Source organism: Phragmites australis, chromosome 12 (assembly GCF_958298935.1).
Source record: "Phragmites australis chromosome 12, lpPhrAust1.1, whole genome shotgun sequence".
Classification (NCBI taxonomy): domain Eukaryota; kingdom Viridiplantae; phylum Streptophyta; class Magnoliopsida; order Poales; family Poaceae; genus Phragmites; species Phragmites australis.
The window spans coordinates 6,768,190-6,775,632 of record NC_084932.1 but is presented as its reverse complement, the minus strand read 5'-3'; the positions used below and the strand labels follow the sequence as shown (position 1 = coordinate 6,775,632).

The 7,443-nt window shown below is 44.3% G+C and overlaps 1 pseudogene; it reads right to left on the bottom strand.

The window, feature by feature from the left end:
• Positions 1 to 2,128: 2,128 nt before the first annotated feature.
• Positions 2,129 to 7,069, bottom strand: LOC133886607 (disease resistance protein RGA2-like; annotated as a pseudogene).
• Between the last annotated feature and the right edge of the window lie 374 nt (positions 7,070 to 7,443).

Genomic DNA, 7,443 nt, shown 5'->3' with positions numbered 1-7,443 from the left:
CTGGAGATCCCAATCGACCTCCCCTTCATCATCAGAGATATCAATAATATCGACTGGAGTGGCCGGTCAAACTGGAGATCGAGACAAAGTGGCAGTGGCGGGGGGGGGGGGGGGAGGGCGGGAGGGGGGCTCCCTCTGCAAGGATGGAAGTACGATGGCCGTCGGCTCCAACCTTGCAAGTACCGGCTCCAACCTTGCAAGCATACCCATGGGACTGCTCGACCCCGGAGGCACCACAGCAGGTGGAACCGGTGTTGGCGTCATAAGCGATGAGCCAGTCAAAACCATTGTCATCTCCGATGATGAGGAGGAAGAGGACGTCATACTCAAGCCAAGAAGAGGTGCTCCCTTACACAATGGTGAAGGATCAACTAGGTGAACCCCGGCTTTTATAGCCAGGCCAATTGCTTGCGCACGCTAGGGGAGGAAAACGGAATTGTCATGGGCGTCATTTAGTGGCACTCGCAATTACTCCCCTAGGGGGCCCATGGCCACGCCTGGGTCGATCTGTGTCCACGTGGTGACGTCTTGCGGTGACTCCCTAGTTTTTTGCACGCATGTATCATCGCATTTATGGCTCAGGCCTCTTTCGGCGCATGCAAGGGTTATGGGCACAGACCCCAGGAGAGCATGTGCATTACCCAGTCAGATGCACTGCCATTACCTCATGTCATCCATTACTCAAGCCAAAAAATGAGGAATACCTCGCTGCCACACGCAACCTCCACCATGACAGTGCAAGTGGCCAAAGGACTCACCATCAAGGGAGCTAAAGGGCTTACTCCACGTAGGACCCAAAGCGTATTGACTCTGTCAGCCTCGTCGCGGTAAACCGTTGAGGGGGTCATGGACTCTCTCCTTCAGCATACCTATCAGTCACGCAGTTTCCTCCAGATTACGCTGTCGCCATCGAGCTTCGCCATCGTCGCTCATGGTCACCACTGAGAGGTTCCTTAATGGTGAGAAGCTATATTAGGATATACTGACTATGATGCTGGGCTGGAGCTAGTTCCTTCTACATCCGCTCGTCCCTCCATACCTCAGGGCCAGCGGATGAGGGGGGAAATACCCCAGCATGCAGACATTACTAAAGGGTCGCCATCAAGAGCTCCTGGGCTCTAGATCCTCAGCCAGAAGTCTGGCTTCTGAAGACCGTGAACCCCTCCGGCCACTGCATCTCGAGACAGGGGAAGCTGCTGATCTCCGGAAGGGATTGTTGGGGACCGTCTTTAAGGACCCCCGATGCCTCTGGCCCTGTCAGCCTATACCTATGAATCTCGGGTCCCCGAAGGCCTCTTGGGTCTTCAGACTCCGGAGCTCTCCAGAGCCCCAGTCTCCCGAAGCCCCAGCCTCCCGGAGCCCGGGCAAGCTCTCCGAAGCTCGGAGAGTGGGTCATCAAGCGTTGAAGAAAAATCAGCTAGAGGGGGCCCACGAGCCATCCTCTGCCTACAAGGAAGTGACCAATATTTAATGCCAGTGCAAGTGGTGGCCATCCTGACATCCCAGTGCAAGTGGAGGTCATCCTGACATTCGGGACAGTGCGGTGTCATGCCACAATGGATGACTAGATGAGTATCGCACCCTCTGGGTCACCTATATCATTGTATTTGCTATAGTAGATAATATCTTCTAGATAGGGGTATTTTGCTTGAACTCAGGCTGTGTAATTCGACTAGCCCCAAGTCCTTGTAGCTTGACGGTAACTTATATTGCTATTTTTGTAAGGGTATATTTGTATACTTACACCTCGAATGACACTATGAATACATACCCATCAGGCCAGGGACCAATCTCTTGGTGATGAATAAATCAGTATTCTTTCCTTTCTACTTTTTCTCCAAGCTTGAGTCTCCTCTCTAGAGGAGGTTCTCGCCGCACTTGTTTGTAGAAGATATTTTCTTGCCCCAACACAACATAAGAGGTGGTTCCCCAGCAAGAGAGTTATTATTTCCACTCACTCAATAATAGAGGCTTAATCTACACTTAGATAACCTTTTTAATGCTTTTTAAATCTTGTTCTTGCCATGTGAATACACAGATGGTGAGTCAGAAAATCTAAATGTGGTAGAAAGTCTAACGAGTTTTATGAACCACAAATTTAACCAAACATGTAATGCTGGGGTAAAAAATTGTAAATCCTTCTCCAATTAAGAGAAACTTATTATTTGCATCCAATAAAAGAAGCTTAATCTCCACCTATACTGCAAACTAAATAGGCCCATAATCCTTAAAAAACCGGCAAATGTGCCTCCTCTAGTCCTCTGTGGAGCTTACAGGAACCACAAGAGTACGAGTCATAGGATTACTTACTAAGCCATGTCCATCTACAGGCATAAAGATCGGACCAAGTTATATTACAATTTGAATATATAAGATCCCCGTACAAGCAATAGATTTCTGGATAACCAAGAAATGTTGATCCAATGATATTTCTTCTTAGAGCATCTCGTAACTGAAACATGCAAAGCGTGAGAAGGCATAATGAGTCATTTGGGGTCATCGCTGGTGAAAATGGAAAACTGTCTTTATTATATTAGTTCACATTGAGCAAAACGAAACTTGATCAAATTTTATCTAAATGTTGTCGGTGTGGAATTTAGCCAAGTTATTTATTAGTCATTTTATACATAGCCTTCTGAGGCTGACATATCACCATTTCTCCTACCAGACTACCAGAGTGCATCAGGCCGAGGCATATATGAGAATAAAACAGGCGTTTTTTTTAGACTGTGTAAAAAAACAGGCGTTTGATTGGAGAATAAAACAGGAAGAAAAGTAATAGAAGGCTCCGGACAGGGATGCAAAATGTGTGGAAAGACAAATTGAAAGGCCATTATCTCCTTCCACTAGGACTCTACTAGTAAACAGGAAAAAAGTAGCATGGACCTGGAACATTTGCAAAACAAGATGTACTCTACGAGTAAACAAATTGCCGGAATGAATTGGTAACAGGTAGAACGTACCAAGGATTGGATGCTGCCGGTTATTGGAGGCACCGATGCAGGGAGCTGATCCTCAGTCCCCCCTAATCATCGATCTCCACAAAAGGAATATGGGAGACAAGCTGCCAGTCTTCCCCCACTCCTTCCTTGTAACGCCTAGCCAAATCAGGGCAGCCAGTAATGACCAATCGATGGAGAGCAGTAAGGCGTTGTATGGAGCGGGGCAGGGACTGAAGGGCAGAGCAATCTCTGATTAAAAGCTGCCAAAGTGCAGAGAGCTGTCCGATCCACTCAGGCAGCACGGTCAGCGCACTGCATCCTATCAAGAAGAGCTCTTGAAGGGAGGCGAGGTGCTGAATCGACTGAGGGAGGCTGGCCATCATCGTGGCCCCGGAGACGTGCAGACGTTGTAAAGAGCGCAGCTCGCCAAGCCACTCGGGCAGCACGGCAAGCTTGCAGCATTCGCAGATCCACAACGTCTGGAGGGAGGTGAGGCCCCGAATGCTCTCAGGTAATTCCGTCAGGTCATTGCAGTACAAAAAGTGCAAGAACTCCAGTCCAATGAGTTGTTGCAGGAATCCACAATCCGTTGATGATGCCGTCATTCCCTCTAGTGTTAGTTCCTTGAGGTGAGGAATCGCGCCAAGCACTCTGCTGGAGGACGAGGGTTCGTCGACATGTGGAAGAAGCAAACGGAAGAATGAGCGACCTGGGGATAGTAGCTGAACATTCCATTCTACCAATAATTCCAGCGACTCCAGACATGGTGGGAAGTAGGGCTTCACAATCAATTTCGGGCATTTCTCTATGCGTAGACGGGACAAGACAGGGAAACAATATTGCTCAGTCACTTCTTCCTCCCCAATTTCCAAACCATTTGTTGTAGTCCACAGCTCTTCCAAATTTGGCATTCCGTACAGCACGAGGTACTTCAGTGAAGGCAACACCCGAAGTCCTTTCATATGCTTCAAGTTGGGTAATTTCCAGAGTCTCAGTCGAGTTAGACAGAGGAATCGAGGTGGTCTAGTTTGCTTTAACGCTAAGTTCTCCAAATAAGGTGCTGTTTGTTTCAGTTGGAGATTCTGAAAAATAGTTTATAGAAGCTGGATGGTAAAAAACTGGATTGTAAAAAGCTAGATTATGAAAAGTTTTTAGATTGTAGATTTTAAAAAACTTTGATAGACAATTTAGTAAAATAGACTTTCACAATCTATCAAAAACTAAGAAAAACCAGTTTCTCAGATTTTCACAATCCAACCGGCAGATTTTAAAAAGCTATAACCAAAAGTTATCTATTTATTTCAACTTTGAATTTTAAAAACTGAAAGTCACAATCTAAAACTAAAACAAACAGACCTTAAGAAGAATCACTTCGCTTCCTCATCCAACATGGCAAATGGGAACCTCGATAACCACTAATATTTAACATCACAATTTCCGATGGTGGTTCAAGGGCGTCCAGCACACCCATGTCTTTTTCCATAACTGATACTACTAACTCTTCTTCCGTTCCAACTAAAGGCCAGTACAACTCCAAACTCTGAATGTTTTTCTTCCGCTTCAAGCAAGCCTTCTCTGCATCACTTGTATCCTTCAAATATTCAAGGTTGGCAATTCTCATTTCACCACTTATCATATCAAGATTTTCAAGTTCTGAGATCCTTTCATCATCTCCGCCAGAACCAACAACAAACAAGCCTAGCCTTTTTAAACGAGTCAGCTGTCCAAACCCGGATGGCATGCAACGCAAGTTCCAACAACCATATATGTTCAGAACTTCTAGCCTTTTTAAGTTCCCTATGCCTCTAGGCAACTCCACTAGCTCACTGCAATCCTCAAGGTCTATACGTTCTAGAGTACCAATCAATGTGATCCATTCAGGTAGTGTGGTTACTCTGGTTCTAGATAGGTTCAGAGTACGTAACGTACGAGAAGAAAATGTATTTGGCAGGTCTTGGAGTCTCCGACAACCAGCTAAGTTGATTATCTGTATGTTGCTAAAGTCCCCAATGAATTCCGACGGCAGTTGTTGCACATATGTACATTCGATAATATGAAGCGCCCTTAGGTTTTCATTTTTGCCAATGGAATTTGGTATCTCTCTGAGCTCTGGACAGCACCTTAGTCGCAAGGATTGAAGACCTTGACAATCACCAATGGATTGAGGTAAACTCTCAAGATCAATAATCTGGTCCAGCTCTAGAGCTCTTAGCTTCTTAAGCTTCCCAATAGGCTTGGGTAATGTCACAAAACCTTCACAATTAATAAAATAAAGTGCCTGCAAGTTCCAACAGCCTGAGATAGCTTCTGGAAGTTGTATGCAACTAACATTGTGGATTTCGAGATATCCGAGATATTCAAACTTCAACATGAACAGTGGAAATGGAGTATCAATTGTATAATCTAGAACAACACTGCGGATATAGTAATTCTTCTTGACTTGCTTGTCCAAGGATGGGTTACCATCAGAGACATATAGAGCACGGATCTTGTCAAATAAGCCCCTGTCAAACTTCTGAGTGCATGACGTCAAAGATAAATATCTGCATCTGTGTGTACAATCTGTATGAATATTCCTCGGTAGAGATGTCCCCATTTCATGCCGTAAAATTTTTCGAGTAAGATCATGAACCAGGTCATGCATCTTGTAAACTAGTTCTTCGGTATACCTATTTTCAAGTGAATCTTGAAGAAAACCAACTTTCACAAGAGAATCAAAGTATTCACTTCCAATATCTTCTGGTCGATCTTCATTACGTGGATTGACAAATCCATGCGCTATCCACTGGGCAATCAAATGGTCTTTGTTCATTTTGTAGCCTTTTGGGAATATAGAGCAGAATGTAAAGCATGGCTTCAGATGATTTTCCAAGTGAATGTAGCTCAATTTCAAGCATGCATACACTTGATCTTCTCCACACTCTTCATTCCATAAACTACTTCCTCTTATGGCCCTTAAAGTATTTATTTTACTCTTGTCACGGAGAACACCTCCAAGAATTTTGATTGCTAGAGGAAGCCCACCACATTTTTTCACAATCTCTTTTCCAACTTGTATAAGCTCAGAGCCTTCTTCCTCTGTCCAGCCAGAAATCTTCAAGAAAAAACCCCAGCTCTCAGGCTCCGACAAGAAGTCCAAGTTCAGGATATACCAAGATTCCACTGCTTCTGCAACCTTTTGATCACGAGTAGTTAGCAGAACCCTGCTTCCAGGTGTGCCTCTGTTTACATGAAGCATGAATTGTTCCCACTCATGCCTGTTCTTTTGCCAAGCATCATCTAAGACAAGAAGAAACTTGTTAGTGCTCAGTTTGTTTGAAATCACATTGACCATGTGCGATCGGGAATGAAGATCCGATTTTTCCTTAGTAATATCTTCAAATAACTTGCAAATAAGCCTGTCCACATTAAATTCTCGGGACACATGGACCCTAAATATTGTATCTTTGAAGTGCTTTTTAATCTTTTCATCTTGGCATATGTGTTTGGCCAAAGTAGTTTTGCCGGAACCGCCTATCCCAATGATAGAAACTATCAAGACATTGTCTCCTTCATTAGATTCTACAAGCTTAGATATGATTGCATCCTTCTCCTGATCCCTTCTGGGTATTTTCGACTCCTCGGCAGTACCCAACAAGTACAGCTCCGCAGTTGCGTTGTTTCTACATGGAGCAGGTTGATCCACTGGTAAATTTTGCAGTATAGTATTCATGTCGCTTGTTTGCTTCACGATTTCATCCAACCTCACCTTGATTGCCGTGATCTTCTGGGCCATCTTGCTTCGAAACATAACTGACTTCGGTTTGGCACAAAAGCAGTCAGATACAGCATGCTTCTCACCATCGCTTTGGATGTTTTGTTTCTCAACTTCTAGGTGGACATCATCTAGTAAATCACCAATATCATAAGCAACAATTTTCAATTTCTTTACCCAAGGAAACGATGGGTCACTCTCCATTTCTCTATCCTGAAGAGCATACAGTCGGCTTGCAATCAGTTCAAGTATGCCCTTTAGCTCGGAGAGGTCTTTTTCCACACACATTATAGAGTCAAACTCGCTGGTTATCAGTGAAACTAGTTTGCCGCCTGCAGCCATCAACAGCGCAGATGCTAAGGCGGCCTCCATAATCCCTGCACATGAAATTGCAAAGTTAACAAATATATTGAGTTTTAGAAGACAAAACTAATTTGTTGGCGGCACTATTGTGGCAACAATAATTGCAACTCTAGAATAAAATGATGCCTGAATCAACATGAGCTGCCTGGAGCTCATAGTTCATATTTTCCTTGGTTCGAACTCAATGGACAAATACTAGTCATAGATGTTAGGGTTTTAGCATAAGCATTATCAGAATCGACAAACCAAGTATAAGATCAACACACGAGACACGATATTTTTTAACGAGACTTGTCCATTTTGCCTACTTCCTCAGTGTATGACTAAGAGCGCTCGTCCCCATATTCAGTTTCCGTCAATTGCGGTTACATAGTGGTACCTTCT